This window comes from Thermobia domestica, chromosome 6 (genome assembly GCF_964235325.1).
Source record: "Thermobia domestica chromosome 6, izTheDome1.hap1.1, whole genome shotgun sequence".
Classification (NCBI taxonomy): Eukaryota; Metazoa; Arthropoda; class Insecta; order Zygentoma; family Lepismatidae; genus Thermobia; species Thermobia domestica.
This window is the reverse complement of record NC_137459.1, coordinates 3,046,398-3,062,527: the sequence shown is the minus strand read 5'-3', so window position 1 is coordinate 3,062,527 and position 16,130 is coordinate 3,046,398. Positions and strand designations below refer to the sequence as shown.

Genomic DNA, 16,130 nt, shown 5'->3' with positions numbered 1-16,130 from the left:
TTATTTCTGTCCTTCCGCGTCACTCCGCACATCTACCGCAGCATCTTCATTTCCGTAACTGTTCCTCTCACTTTCTCGTTGTCGAATATTTTGCTCCGTAGAATATGACAGTTTTCACTACTGTAAGCTCTTCCTTTATTTTTAAATCCTTTTCAACACTTTTACTGGTTAGTATTTTTTTTTATTTTATTTTTTTTTTAAAGATGTACAGTAGAGTCGCAGAAACTTGACTCCTGATAACTTGACATTTTTTTTTTTTTTTTTTTGTTAATGATTTCTGCTAGTCTGGCAAAACATTATATTTGAATTACTGTAATGTGTTGGTCTATTAATAGCTACAACTTGAATAATTTCTAACATCACATACACAATGCAAACCGTGTATGTCCATTTTAGTCACTGTATTATTATGATTATTACAGTACATATTTATGAGAATACGCGTTCGTGTGATTTCTTGTTCTGTTCAGATTTTTATGGTCTTCAAGTTTTGCAGTTCTTGTCCCTTTCCCTTCGTGACTCTAATTCTTGGAACTGTCTAACAAATTTGGGGACAGGTACTTACTTTTCATGCAATCAGTCTACCCCATCCCCTCTGTCAGTAATGAAGTGGCCGAAGAAAGTCAGGGATCCATTTTCAATCACTACTTACATTATTTTCTATTGTTGCCAGGCGTTAGCAGGCTTGAATAAAGTTATATGGCTGTATTGTATTGTAAGCAAAACTTTCACATTAGAGTAATATGCAATAAAATATTGATATTTGTGAATGCCCACCTTTTATTCTGTAAAATTCTATATTACTTCCCCCTTTTTCATGTATGTGACTTCATGCATTCAAAAACAGTTGTTTCCCTATCTTTCATATAACTTAAGAATGCAATGAATTTTGAATAGAAGAGATTTCAGTATTTTTTGTCAATATATGTGACGATCGAGAATTGGCTTGGTCTCGTCTAGAATCACAAGTATCTGTCTCGTCTCGAGAAAGTCTCGATCTCGTCTCGAAATTTCGAGACTACGCCGAGACTGGATTCGGTGTAGGTACCATCCCTATTTTCAGCACAAAGGTTGTATGAAACATGAACCTAGAATTTAACGTGGAACCCGAACCATACGAGCTCCCGCGCCGGACATGTATGCTAAATATATAGTCATGAGGAATCTCACGACGTAAAATTGAATCATAGAGGTCGTGAATGGTAGCAAGTGAAATATTGCACTTTTCCACGTGTAGTGTATCACTCAGTTCTGTGAATAGCAGGAAGATGAAAGCAGGAATTTGCGTTGAATTCGTGTCTTCAAAACGGACCATATATGTTCAATTATATTTAGATCCGGGGATTGAGGATCCTCAAACCACGCCGCAACAGTTCCAGCTCAATCAAATAGCTCATTATTATCGTGGAATATGGCATCATTGCCCGGAAACAACACCTGAACCATAAGATGCACATAGTCCCTTAAATAATGACATAATCCTGGACAGTGTGATACCAATAAAGAATCCAGTACAGAATTTAACAAAAACCAGGATATTCCTGCCTACAGTAACGCAGAGCCGCCTCCATGTTTCACAGTTACACTACGGATCATACGTTTCTCTGGGCGCCCCTACACAAACACGGCCCGTGGTTTAAAATAAGGTAAACAATGACTCATCCGACCATATCACATGTTTCCAGTCATCAGCAGTCCGTGTTGCATGTTCTCGGCATCACTACGCCGTGTCAAAGCGGTATCGTCTCTTACCAGCGGTTTTCCGTGCAGTTCAATCAATGTAACTCGCTGCGACTGTGATTGTCAACACAGGTTGGGAAGGTATTGCTTCAGTTCCACCGTGACTTGCACCGCAATCGCACTACAGTTCTGAGTGACAATCCACTTTAATGCTCTGCGAGACCTAACAGAGTTTTCTTCTTACCTCTGATTCTCTTCGTCAAGCGATTTTGACGAAAATTATGTAGGCCATCATCACCTCAGACATTGTCCCTAGCGAGACACCCAATACGTTTACATCTATGGTCACGCTTGCACTGCATAACCGAGCACCAACTATGTGCTCTGTTTGAAATTAGGTATGTCGCCCATTATACACTCACCGTCTGCTTAGTTTACGGTATACTGTCTGCTCCTCACGTAGCACAGTTTGCACTAATATTCCACAACCAGCAGCCTAGCGCTACGGTCGTTGCTCGCTGTTTATAACCCAGACATTAGTCACGTTTCCAGGTTCAGATGTTTCCATTAAACTGATAAGTATTTGTATACCATCCTCTCTCTCTCTCTCTCTCTCTCTCTCTCTCTCTCTCTCTCTCTCTCTCTCTCTCACACACACACACACACACACACACACACATATATATATATATATATATATATATATATATATATATATATATATATATATATATATATATATATATACTGGCGTGCAAATATCTTGGAAGTTTTGCATGCTGTGTCACTTTCAAGTGGCATAGATTGGTGAAACTTAAACTATACATAGAAAGTAGTGCTGCAATATAAGAGTAATACAAGAAACTACAAAAACACGTGATAAAAACAAACATGGTGTTTTTATGCACATTGATTAACTTACACTAAAAGAACTGTGACTCATGAAGCCCCTTGACATTACAGGAGGAGTGAAATGGTCCTTAAAAGGAAGTGTAATCACCACAGACAGCACAGGGCTCTGCGATGTGCTTCAATGTTGCTCACAAAGTTGTTAATAAGGTCTTGTGGTAATGAAGTTTCATTACTCCATCAGCGCTGTTGAAAACTGCTGGATGGTCCTTGATGCGTCTGAACGTGCTGAAAGACGTCTTCCCATAACATCCCAAGCGTATTCGATGGGATTTGAAGTCGGAGAACGTGCAGGCCAGTTCATTCACCGAATATCGTCTGTTTTTAAGAGTTCTACTACGTGCGCTGCTCATTACGGTCGCTTATTATCATCTATAAAGAAGTGGAGCAGATTGCACATCTGATAAGACACGAGGAGCACCACCTTGTCCCTATAACTTAGACTCGTGAGCGTACCACGTTCAAAAATCAACAGAAATTACCGTAATGGCCATCGAGCAAAGGGACCATCCCCCTGCACTCGACGAGCCCATGTGGAGACTTGCAGTCCTCTTATATGCGTTTGCAGTTGCACCTGCTGTTTGACGTCTATTCCTTCTTGCCTGTTTTATAATGTAGCTGTCGTCCTCTGCTGTAGTTGACTGTGGTCGACCACCACCATCTATCCTATGCACAGCATTGCCTGTGGTTCGGAATGTTCTTCATGCACGTGAAACAGTGCAGTAGGCAACACCAAACTCCTGGGCCAAACTCATCACATTTCTTGTTCCAGTTACACGACGGCTTTTTTCCCCGTGTGAAGTCACCCAAATGTTGTCTCAAGGCCATGCTGTTATAGGTGCAATGCACCTTAGTAGTTCTGACAGTCGCTGTTTCTGCTCTCTCAATATTTTTCAGTGTTTAGTGTCAAATTGAACAAGCTCACTTTTAGAAAAGGAATACAGGTTATTAGTTACTATTTTCCCATTTTAAGAGCCGCGGTAGCTCAGTGGTAAAGCGTTCACTTCTGGGGCATGTAGTCCTTGGTTCGATCCCAGCTCGCGCGAAGTGAGCTTTGTTTTGGACAAACATCATATGCGTGGGTTTTCCCGGGGTTCTCAGTTTCTTCATTCCACCATTAGCCTACATTAATTTCTCATCATCACCGTCTCCTTTAGGCTAGCCGGCATAAACGTGGGACGTAAAAACTTTATATATAAAGATTTTTCTGTTTTACTAGTTGACCAAAAGTGTTAATGAAAACAGCAAAATAAAACCTTCAACTTCAATACAACAATGAAAGGTACGCCGATTGTTATTTTATTTTTGGGCTCTTTATCCGTAGTAAATTAAACTTCCTTGAGCCAATATCAGCACAAAAGGGAAAGCATATTTTATGTAATACAAGGTCACAGTTGTGTTTGTATCGACAACTAAATTTGTAGCTACTTTTTCTTAAACTCGAGGAAGCTACAGTAGTGGTTGTTTCATTATAGAATTTTAAATCCATATTAATAAAATTAATATGCCGGTATATGATTTTTGCTTCTAAAAATTGCGGTATGAAAATAAGTGGAATGAAGTGGCGGTATGGGATATCGGCATATACCGGACTATTTCGAGCACTGCTTATGCCATGTCGCATGGAATATTCGGAAGTAAGCTGAAAACCAGTCATGTTCTTTTCATCTCTTATCCCAGAAACAAATTAAAAATGTTAAGATATGACAAGATATCAAATACAATTATTAATTAATCTGAATAATATTTTTTTAGGAAAAAGAGGCGCGGTAACTCAAAACACTTACGCCTGGTACGTGGGGTCGTTGGTTCGATCCCCGACCAAGTAAATTGCTGGTGGACAGCAGTGTCCGTGAGTTTTCTTGATGTACTCCCGTTTTCTCCTCTCCCCCTTTCTCATTCCACCAATTCTTCTATAATCATCCATTTGCCTTAATCATAGTCTCCCTTAGCTTAAAGAGCATAATCGTTGGACGTTGAACTGAAAGATTTCATTTTATAAGAGAAGAGAAATAATTCTCATTCCACCAATTCTTCCATCATCCACTTGCCTTAATCATCGTCTTCCTTAGCCTAAAAGGCATAATCGTAGGACGTTAAACTCAAAGATTCCATTTCATTTCATTAATTGTGATTTGAATTTTCAGGAAGTCAGCATGTCATTTCTTGAGGATTTTATTTATAAATATATAAGTTTGTTTTTTCCTGAACTCATCAGTCATTGACGTCACTAATAGTGAATGAAGTTCTGATGACAAATGACGCCTTTCGCATCGCGTCATCACCACGTGAGAAGCATGCATCACTCTTTAAATATGTTTTTCTTGTTGGTCACCCATCCATGCTAATACTGAATTGTTGCCGTTTCAAATCTGAAGACTACGGGTGAAAAGCAATGTGGAGTGAAATATGGCGAAGTAAGAGGGAAGGATGTGCTTAAATTTTGTTTGAATGACGGCCGAGTGTCAAGACGGAGTGAATTGGTATCACAGTGAGAACCTATATAGACTTGGTAAACAGGTATGTTCAGGTCTTTTTTTTTATGTCCTACTGTCTTCACAACGATTCCTCAAAAGCGTAATGAATCAACAGAACATAAAGGTATTTTTTAAGTCTAAATACATTTCGTCCCTTTGAGTACAACCCCCGCATCTCCACATCTTACGAATTCTAGAAAATTTCTAATTTGCTTATTTATGATTTTTAAACTTAAGCTTTTACAATTGATGATCAATGAGATTGAACTTTTGAGGGATCGATTGGTATTTACGCCTTTTTTTCAGTAGAAAGGCTATATGGGACAAACTGGAATCTGAAGAAATGTAGTGCGACCAATGCTCTCCCATCGGGAATCCAACCTAAGACCTCATTCACGAAAGACATACGGAACAGGACTGTTGTATTTCCAAATAGCACTTCGTAATCAAGTCTGTTGTTTGTTTAGTGTTAAAAGTGATTACTTCTCAGCTATTGTTGATTGAAAAGAAAAGGCAGGGTTCGAGGACCGAAAAGTGTTGACGAAATAAAATAAGAAATTGAGTGTGTATCTCATAATGATGATGATAATGATGATGTGTGTATCGTAGTCTCGTTTTTCTTCTATTTTTTAAAATCAAATATTGTGTATCCTTGAACAATCACTTTTGTATATCCAATCTCTGTAGCAGATAATACCTCTACTAGTACACTAACAAAAACGTTGTCTCGGTATTTTGATTTTGTTTTCGTATTTTTAGTTTTCTTCATTATGTCGAGCTGAATATTTTCGAAGAAAATTATTAACAATGTTGAAAATTGCCTATAATGTTAAATTACACTTAATTTTATTGTCGAGTCTACACACTCTTGAATTTGCCTTTCTGTTTCAAATGAGAATCTCCAACAGAATGGTCTAATTTGAATGATTTTACGGAAAGTTCTTGGAACGGAACAAAGCACTCAAGCGGTGTACTCTGTAAAGCGTTTCAATAGTCTTTATGCTTCTTCAGTTATATCCTCCAGGCTTAAGGAGAAACTGCTTTCATTGGAAATGTAACCTCTGTCGTTTGTACTAAATGCTAACAAGGGTCTTTCATGTTCTATTATCACTGTTTTTAATAAGGCCCAGTGCGTACTCACGGTAGGGGTTTCCGGGTTTTAACCCCTCTCCCCTTTCTGCAAGGCATAATGGTGGATAGATAAACATTCGCGTTGAGTGTTCTGAAACGATACGAAGTTAGGTGATTGAACTGCACCCTCTAGACAAAATTCTCCTTACACCACTGGTAATAGTTATTTATTTAACAAAAGGGTGTTTCACAAGGCAAGCATGTAAAACATAAAAATATAAAGTTTCTTAGTTGTCTTTATCATTAAACAAGCAGAGTATCCGTTCTTCGTACGGAGAGAATATGTTTCAATTTGGATAGGAAGAGCTGAATTTGTATATAACGGCATCGGAAGTGTCACTGTTCGTCTCAGTGACCCCGAAAACTATGGATTCGACTCTATATCGGTAATTTTCAATCATTTTTAAATATCTCCCCACTCCCCTCCTCCTATGTTGCATCATCAAAGTAAAATAATAATAAAAAAAAACATCCCAGGCTCAAACCTGGATAAATGTGGCAAATTTGATCGATATCGGTCTCGTGGTTCACAAACAATGCTTTCATTTTTATATATATGGAGAGATGAAACACTAACATTAGGACATTTCTTCCACCAGTGTTGTATATAGAAAACATGAAAGGGATCGAGGATCGTAGTTGTTGCCTCAGAACACATGTGTTATTTGTATTTATATTTTAATATGGTCATTTTTGAAAGTGGACGAGTTTGAAACTCAGCAATTTCCTTTTGCGTACACCACTGATTTCCAACATTATTCTGTTTCATCTTCAAATTTTATTATTTGCGATTGTTCGCCCACTGTGAGGAACATCTTGGACACCAGCACGAAAGCGATTGGACCATCTTTTGACTGTTGCTTTTTAATAACGTATCTTACCCATAAACAGCGCAAATTTTTTCACGGACTTGAGCAGCAATTGCACCTTTATTTGAAATAATATTGTAAAATGTGCTGCAATTGTGCGGAAAGTTCAGTGATATTCATGATTCAGTGATATCTTACATCTCATTCTAAGAGTTCTAACCCACTTTGCATATCTACTAGCTTCAACTGTCATTTGTCAAATGGCTTTGGGCTTAATCCACAGCAACCCTGATATTTGGGACACTAGCTCCATCTGTTGAGCAAAAGGATCAATACTTTTTAGACGGCCTGATACTATTAAGATTTCCTCTCTTTCCCACTTAGGATCGGAACTTCCGAACACCCACGTTCGATTATTTTCGTTGGTGAGTTTATATCCAGAGTTTCATATCCCTAACTACAGGTATTCTAGAACTCAATTTGACCCATCTTTTATTCCCTTAGGATATGAATTTCGAAAAACTTCATCTCTTGCTTCCGTGACGAAAAGGAAAAAATGAAATGGAATCTTCGCTTTATGTTCCATTGTTTTGCTTCATGACAATGCCTATCCACGCGCGGCGAATCAAACTCAAAATTTCATCGAACGCGCCTTTGGCACGGGAGACCCAAGTTCGATTCCTGGTGGGAGCTCATGTGGTTCGGATTCCACGTTAATCAATAGGTCCACGTCTCAAATAGCCTCGCTGCTGAAAAGGGACGTTAAACTCAAAATCAACTCAAACTCAACTCAAAATTTTATCATATCATCTGGATGGGGAAAATTTGATCACCCACCCTACAGTACCGGTAAAGCACCCAATGGTAATCACATGTTCCTGCATTTGAAGAAGTATCTTAGTGGTCAGCGCCATGACCACGATGATGTCAAAACGGCCATGTTGCAGTGGTTATCGAATCAGGTGGCAGACTTCTATGATTATGGTACTCAAGCTTATTGTACGATACGATAAGTGCCTTAGTGTTGGTTGAAACTATGTAGAAAAGTACATTAAGGTACTGGCTTTCATGTAACAATAAATTTGTTACGAAAAGTATACTTGTTTCTTTTCTTATTATTTCAAAATGCAACTTAGTTTTTTTTTTTTTGGCTTAAGTTTAGAGTTGCCCCTCCAGTCCAGAGTTGCCCTTGGACTTTGCAACATACAAAAACCAGTGCTTAAAGTATTAAAAATTGTTACATTTCACTTAACTTCAGTACTCCGTGGGCTTCACAAAAATTTAAAAGGTTTTCTTCATTATTTTTGCGCATCCGTTACACCTGTTCGCCATATTCGCCATATTTTACAACTACCATGCTGCTGAAACCTTCCGCGAATGCTTCCGCATCCGGCAAATAGTACTAACTTCCATATATCTTTTCTCGTATTAAACATAATTCTCCTGCCGAATTCACATTCCTAAACATCAAATAAAAACTTCAAATTATCATTTCTTACCTCATTTCTCCTGTAAATTTTCCTGATTTTTATAAAAAGCGGAGGGGTAACTCTAAACTTAACCCTTTTTTTTAAATGTCTTGTATGTATATAAGCGCTGGACCGATTTTGATGATTTTCAGTACATGAGGGATCATAGTCTAACTTAAGTATTTATCGCAATCGACGTAAGGAGTGAGGGATGAGGTGGAGAAAATGTGATATTTAAAAACCTTTCAATATTAATGTGTAAAGTATAGTTTTCGATGTCGCTGCGATAGTGACCCACCCGATACCGTTTACGTTCAAATTAATCGTCCACTTTTATGGGGGTGGTGGGTGGAGGTGGGAAGTAGGTGATATAAAGATAATCGAAAATAACCAATATTGGTGTTTAATCCACAGTTCTCGGGGTCGTTGGAATTAATAGTGACACCCTCAATGCCGTTTGACTAAGTTCAACCCCCTTAAAAGAAAAACATAAAAATAATACATGTAAAATAGTAGAATTGATGCTTTCATGATAAAATGTAGAAAGAAAGATTTTTGTAGGTAAAACGAAGTAACAAGTTTGATCGAGATCGGTCGGGCGGTTCAGGAGATTTAGGGTCACAAACATAGTGATTTTTAATTTTATATATATAGAATATGGCGAGAAACTTACAGCAACTAATCCTTTTCCAGTCATATTCCCATTTCTTTACCCAACTCCAACAAAAATGTCCTTTTTGTGTCTCGAATCTCTTCCTCAGGTAGACTATAATGTCAAAAAACACGTAGTCTCGGAAAGTAAATGAGAATCGAAGCAAACAAAATTCTACAACGAGTATTTGTGTTAAAAGTAGAAAATAAAAATATATTTTTTTTAAAATCATGCTTTCCTTAATAAAACGTATCCTACTTAAAAGTATAAAATAATTGTTTCAAGAAAATTACTTCTATAAAAATAAATTCTATTTATGCATGATGACTAAATAGAAAAGCGCTACCTGCATATTGTTTTCTTTTTCAGTCGTGCAATGGTAGAATTTATTTTTGTAGAAGTAATTTTCTTGAAACAATTACTTTTTACCTATTAGTATGAGAAGTTTCATTGTTTAAGAGAAGTATGTTTTTTTAAAAAAAAAGAAATCTTATTACCCAAAGATCCCTCTTTACTTTATTCTTAACCCCTCCAAATCTTCCAAATAAAATTGTGTAAGTCTGTGAACAATGTAACTCAAATTAATTATTCATAGGCTTATATTGTGAAGTTCTAAGTGGCGAGATCTGTCATATTTTATTGTATGTATATTTTGCTGTATTTGGAAAATTATAGGCTTTCAAATAGGTCAAATGTAAAGAAACTGCAATATACTGTCTTGAATCTATTTGCAAATAACAATTCTAGATAATTTTAAAACAAATTGTATAATGTATGACTCACTTTCCTATTTGTTTTGACTCTCCAATCGCCAATGTGTCCGTAGTATTACATTGTCAAACTCACAATCTTAGCACAAAGTATCATTTCGACTGGCCGGGTAATTGTTTGCCGCTGTTTTCGGTTCTATCCACTTTTATCGTGCTATCCAAAGAAGCTTGAACTATCTTATCAGGAAGGACTATCTAATCTGCAGAAGTAGTGTTTGTAGAAGCTTTCAAAGAAATGGCCTCTGTGGAAATGACGTTAGAGGAAATTACGTTTGCCTGTAGTGGTGTGTATATATTATATAGGGTAAGTGATTTTTGCTTTCTACTTTAGGTATGCATAGTGGGAAGTAATTGCCATCAATTCATGCACTAGGTCAATGGCCTTGCGAAAATACGTGTGTCTTGGCTTTGGAAATGGGATTTACATACCGTTAATTCATTGATTGCTATTTCCAAAGGAAGCCGCTAACATAGTGTATGCATATTCGTGGAGCGTCTGTTGACGCAACTGGGAAACGAAATTCAGAAAGAAAATTTGTGAGGGTCATAGACTGGCTCATTGGTGGTACGCTCACCTTTGGTGCGCAGATTGAGATATTGAACTCAGGCACGTGAGATTTGTAATACCAGGTGGATTACGCACGTCACTGTTTTATCACCTGCTTCCTAAATTATTGATTCTCTGCGCCATCTAGAAGTAGTAGTAATTTCGTCTTCATTCACTTTGTGACATTTTGAACTTGGAATTTTCCTCAACATTTACGTCTTCGAAGAAAAACTATCATTCGTATTTGATACACTGATTTGTAATAATACTGAAATTATCATCACTTTTGCGAAATCAATCTTTTCACATTCTCAACCTACTTCTTGGGCATTCACTTGTCAGGGTGATATGTACTGTGTATTTTCGTTGTAAACCGAAGTTGATTAATTTCGATTTTCCGAAGTAAATTAATTACTTATCTATGAATCATTTCATATGCTGTGCTCTACATAAAATATATATATATATATATATATATATATATATATATATATATATATATATATATATATATATATATATATATATATATATATATATATATATATATAGAAAATTTTGATTCTGAGCCATCACAAGAATTCTTTCAGAACCGGACCCACATCAGTTAATTCTCCCTTCTCGTGTTTTGTTAACACACAGTGTTGCCAACGTGAAAAGTTACAAAATTCCATCTCTAGAGTCAAAAGGTGTGATTTTGCTTTGTCATTTTCCCACGTTATACTAATTACACGATGATTAATAATAATAATAATAATAATAAATGAAACTATTTGATCTTCCACGAATATAAAATAGCTTGTAAGTAAGTATTCCTTGTGTTTTGTTGTCAGGAATGCAATGTGTCCATCACGCCTTTGCACCTTCACGTCATACTGATCCGAACGATCCTTTAAAAAATTCGTTTTGCACATATTTTGCCGAAAATTTTGAAAGTTGATTGTTTCTCGTTTGATACTTTTCTTTCTTTCTTTTCTTCCTCGTATGATATTTTCTCTTTTACTCTTTTGTTAATTATTTTATTTTACGAGAATGTTCGTTTCTTGGCAGTTGATTTTTGACTATCACACACTCCACAAACAACTTCTCACAATCAGTAGCATGTACAGTACTTTCGAGATAAGAAAAAGTAAAAATTAGTACTAATTTCACACTCTTGACTCACTCAGGGGGGTCTACTTTTCGTCCCTAAAGAATTTGTTGGCGTAGATTCTATATAGGTACATACGAAAAATCCCATATATGTTGCCAGTTTCGGCGAAAAATTCCTTTTATCTCTGTTGGAAAAATTGTCAAAAAAATCTCGCATAACAGGATTTTCTCCACGGGCTGGCATCACTGCACACAAACTGAAATGCCGACCTAAAGAAGTTTAAAGTAAACACACGTAAGCTTCATGTCACTACACAGTTAACAATAAGAAAATTGCTGAATATCAACTATTTTTTGAAAGTAATTTTATTGGAGAGAAGGCTTTGGAAATGACACTGTGTTATTGTTTCAAAATAATTTTCTCTACTTCGCCGAGATTGGACACTACATAACATTTCTTCGACCAAAATGTAGAAGAGTTCCTACGTCGGAATTGACTTTTTCTTCTTTCTTGGCTTTTGCATTCAATGAGAAAGTAAAGTGGCCGGCGAATTTTTATCAGTCCTTCCTAGGTTAACAAAGTTACATCTACACTAACATGTCAAGTGAAATATCACTGACTGATCATGGTATCTTCCAAATTTTTGGACCAGATGCACGGGCGCCGATCCTGGAGGACCAAGGGGTCCCGGACCCCCCAAAGCTCATGTAGGCCCCCTATTTGTAAATTTACAATATGTGGCATAATTTGAATACAATTTGTCTCAAAATCCTCATATATGCTTTCTGCATCTGAATGCACCCCCCCCCCCGAATTTACAGAGAAATCGGCACCCTTGACCAGATGTAATGAAATTTGTCCGGGTTGTTATTCTTAACTCTTAGTTTCTCACTATTTAAAAAGATATAAGGGTGGCTTAAAAGTAGGTATACACCCCTGCATTGATCAAGTATAACATTATAGCTTATAGATTTATTTCTTTCGGCTTTTCCGAGCTTAAGATACAAGTAAAAAGACATTAAGAACAAATAATAAGTTTACTTGATGAATAACAATAAGAAATGACATAAAAAACCATGAGTTGATCAATATGGGACTGCATAGCTACTTTTGGGCCACCCTGTATAGTGAACTATTCTATATGGAGTGCAGCAACCAATCAAATTAAATGTACAAAGAGTTGTGATACCTCACCCCAAAACACTCTCAAAAAGAAAGCCAAATTCCAAACTAGTACAAAAGAGTAAATGTTATGTTATTATTACAGCCAAATTCTTTAGCCAAGGTAAATTTACAATAACCATTCTGGCAAGGTCTTGAAATACATTTCTTCGTTCTGAAATTATGGTATTTGTAGAACATCACCAACTGGTTGTCAGCAAGCAATACAGCCAAATTCTTCAGGCAAGGTAAACTATCGTATCGATTCTGCTAAGTTCTTCAAATAAATTTCCTTCAATTTGTGTAGTTTATTACTAGGTGGCGCTAAATTTCACTCTGAAACTTAGTTCTGTTGTAACTGGTTGACTAAATTCTTCAAATACTTTCAGAATGAAGAAATTTATTTCAAGAACTTACAGAATCTACGTCATAACTTCCCTTGGCTATATTGATACCATTACTTCTCTGTACTCGTTCGGAACTTTGCTTTGTTTTTAGCAATGTGTTTTGGACAGTGGTGAAGCGTACTATGAGGCTCTGAGGCCGGGCCTACCTTGTTGTCTACCGTATATTTTCATTATCTTTAGTTTCTTATAAAATAAAATCAATACTTCAACATTTCGGTATTTTCGGTAAGAAAATAGTAGGTTGGAATCACTTGGAGACCCTTCCGTCTGAGCCTCACCAGCTCGCTAGACAGGCTTACGGGCTATGCTGCTCAGGGAGCGAAGCTATTATCGCTGGGGATTGCACGCATTGTTGGGAAGTTGCGAAGGCTCGCCTCTGGGAGTTGAGTTTTAGCGTTGAAGACATATTTTAATGCTAATATGTTATAAAATGATTTCTAACATAGAGTAAGAAGTTTCTGTGTAGAATTATGTTTTCCTATTAGTGATAACTAGTTTAATTTAGGTATATACTTTCAGAAGTTATTCAAAGTAGCTTTTTTTCATTACATGCAACCTGGTCCATAATAGCTTGTACACGTGTATAATATAAATTTACCAAACGCTACCGTACAAGATAAAATAATAATATTTGTGTGTAATTTTAGTTGAATTTTCCATTTCATACAGGGCGATTCTTTTAAAACTCATGAATTTCATTTGGGTCTAGAATTGTGTACTGGTTTAAATTCATCCGGAGTAATATCGATCACACCTCAAGAGAAACACAAAATTTTCACCAGTGTACCTTACAATTGGAATGAGGTTTTGGATTTTTTTAAGCGAAATTGCAGAATACAAATTAAGTGTTAGTCAGAATACAAATGAAGCGTTAGTAGTAACACCCATAAATCACATGTGGATAGCTATAGCCGGTTTCTTGCCACAAACAACGGAGAGATTTCTTGGGCGACCTAAGGAGTCGATAACTGACATCTTCCACAACAGCCGCCTGCGGGATCCGATGCGTCCCTGTCTCACTCAGAAGCGATCCTGTTTGTTCCAATTCATTTACTAGTGACCACACTATGTTCCTGATTGGAGCAAAACGTGAACAAAATTTGTTTCTGAATGCCCTTTACATAGCAATAACAAATTCAGTTCTCCAAAACTTTTAACGACAAACTCGTATTGTTCGAAAGAATACACTATTCTCACTGTGCCGTGATCATATTCACACAGTAGCACAGAACAGTACAGCACAATTCCCAATTCAGCGTCCCAGTTTCCTACCTCTTCTTGACCTTGGTGAGGTTGCCATCTAACGAAAAGAAAACTCAAATCTCTACACTGCACCACACCTCGTTCCAATTGTAAGGTACGTACGCTGACGAAAATTTGCTGTTTTTCTTGAAACGTGATCGATATTAACCCGGATGAATTTAAACCAGTAAACATAGTCCCATAAATCTCCCTTCCTTCCTTGATCATTTGCTACAAACTGCATGAAAATCAGACTTCAGTTAGATATTCTAGTCCCAATTGAAATCCACGAGTTTTAAAAGAATCACCCTGTAGAATCAGTGGGGTATTTACGATTTTGTTTCGAGGGCTTTGTTTGTTTCGGAAGGGGCTTTGCTAAATTTATTCCTGGAAATGTGAAAATTCTGCAGTATACATAAAGCAATAAAAAGTTGCGATAAAATTTCGGTGAGTGATTAAGCTCGGAGGTCCCCCCCACCTTCCCTTTAAATATGCCACTGCATAGAATACAATATTAAATATCTTGCGTTGATTCAAGTGAAGTTCCTTCTGAGCATTGACATTTCTAGTGAAGTCATTATCACGTGATGCATTAATTAAATGCAGTGTTGTGCTTACTTGAAACTGAGAGATGCAACTAGCAAACGCTTATCCAAGAAATTTGACAGCTAGCTGTAAGAATGTACTTTCTTTTTCTCTCTATCCATTTTCAAATATGCAGGAAATGAAAACAGCAAGTGAGGACGAATTCCCCTCATTCCCCCTGCAAATCCCAGACAGAAAAAAATATGAACTGCACTTCAAACTATTTGTAGTGGAGCTAAATATGAATATTCTGTTAATACATAATGTGTGTTTTCCTTACCTAAATAGTTGTTGAATAATAATAATAATAATAACTAGGAATGCAATGGATGTATCCGATTGCAATGAAATGAGCTGAGCGAGCTTAAACTACGTAATCATTCCTGGCCATTATGCAATAATAAATGCAATTTTTAATTGTTGACAAAAAATAGCGTGAAAACTTTTTCCCCATGTTAAGTCTATGCAAGCGTTTTTCGGTGATTGTTCCTCGATGGTACATCGGATTTTTGATTTCGACCTATGTTGTCACTCAGCACGACATACTCTATCAGCGTGCTAAGTTTGGTTGAGATCGGCCAAACGGTCTAGGAGGAGTTCGCGGACAACCAAACGGCTAACCCGAGTATAAGAGCTTCGCTTCGCTCCGCTCAGCTCAATAATAATAATAATAATAATAATAATAATAATAATAATAATAATAATAATAGTGTGTATATAGAGTACTTTCCGTTGTACTACTCTTGTCATTTAAGCAAACATTTAATAACTAAGAGGGAAACACTACTAGTATACCAAGACGAACATCTTGAAAATGGAAATACTGTAGCTTTAGGGCAGTAGGACTTCCATGAATTTGCATCGGAATTTTATCGGAACTACCCCATTTGTGGGATTACGCTTTGCCACTGGTTTTGGACTGGAATAACATGCATTGGCTTAAGTCCTTACACAATAGGCCCTACATCTATTTCTCGGCTTTTCAAACGAATAAATTGAACGCTCAGTTCACGAGTGCTTAACAGTTTATTGATTACTGTTTGTAAATTGAAGATAAGTTTAAATAATGGAAACTCATTTAGTTGTCTTTGTGAGTAGCTGCAAGGGCGTATCTAGTTCATTTGATGTTATTTAAAAAAAGAACGTGTGAATGAATGCACCTGGTGTTTCAAAAAATAAAATCTCACGATCGAAGCAC

The 16,130-nt window shown here is 36.8% G+C and overlaps 1 protein-coding gene across 14 annotated transcripts in view; it reads left to right on the top strand.

Annotated features, from left to right (window-relative positions):
- The window catches only part of PMCA (plasma membrane calcium-transporting ATPase 3), a 765,800-nt gene that overhangs the window by 616,301 nt on the left and 133,369 nt on the right, over positions 1–16,130 (top strand). The window contains exon 1 of one of the 14 annotated variants that reach the window (XR_014131791.1): positions 4,960–5,109. The exons of the other annotated variants lie outside the window; for them this stretch is intronic. The gene's annotated coding sequence lies outside the window, so the exon portion shown is untranslated. Of the gene's footprint in view, positions 1–4,959; positions 5,110–16,130 lie in introns of those variants that run through there. 14 annotated transcript variants of the gene reach the window in all.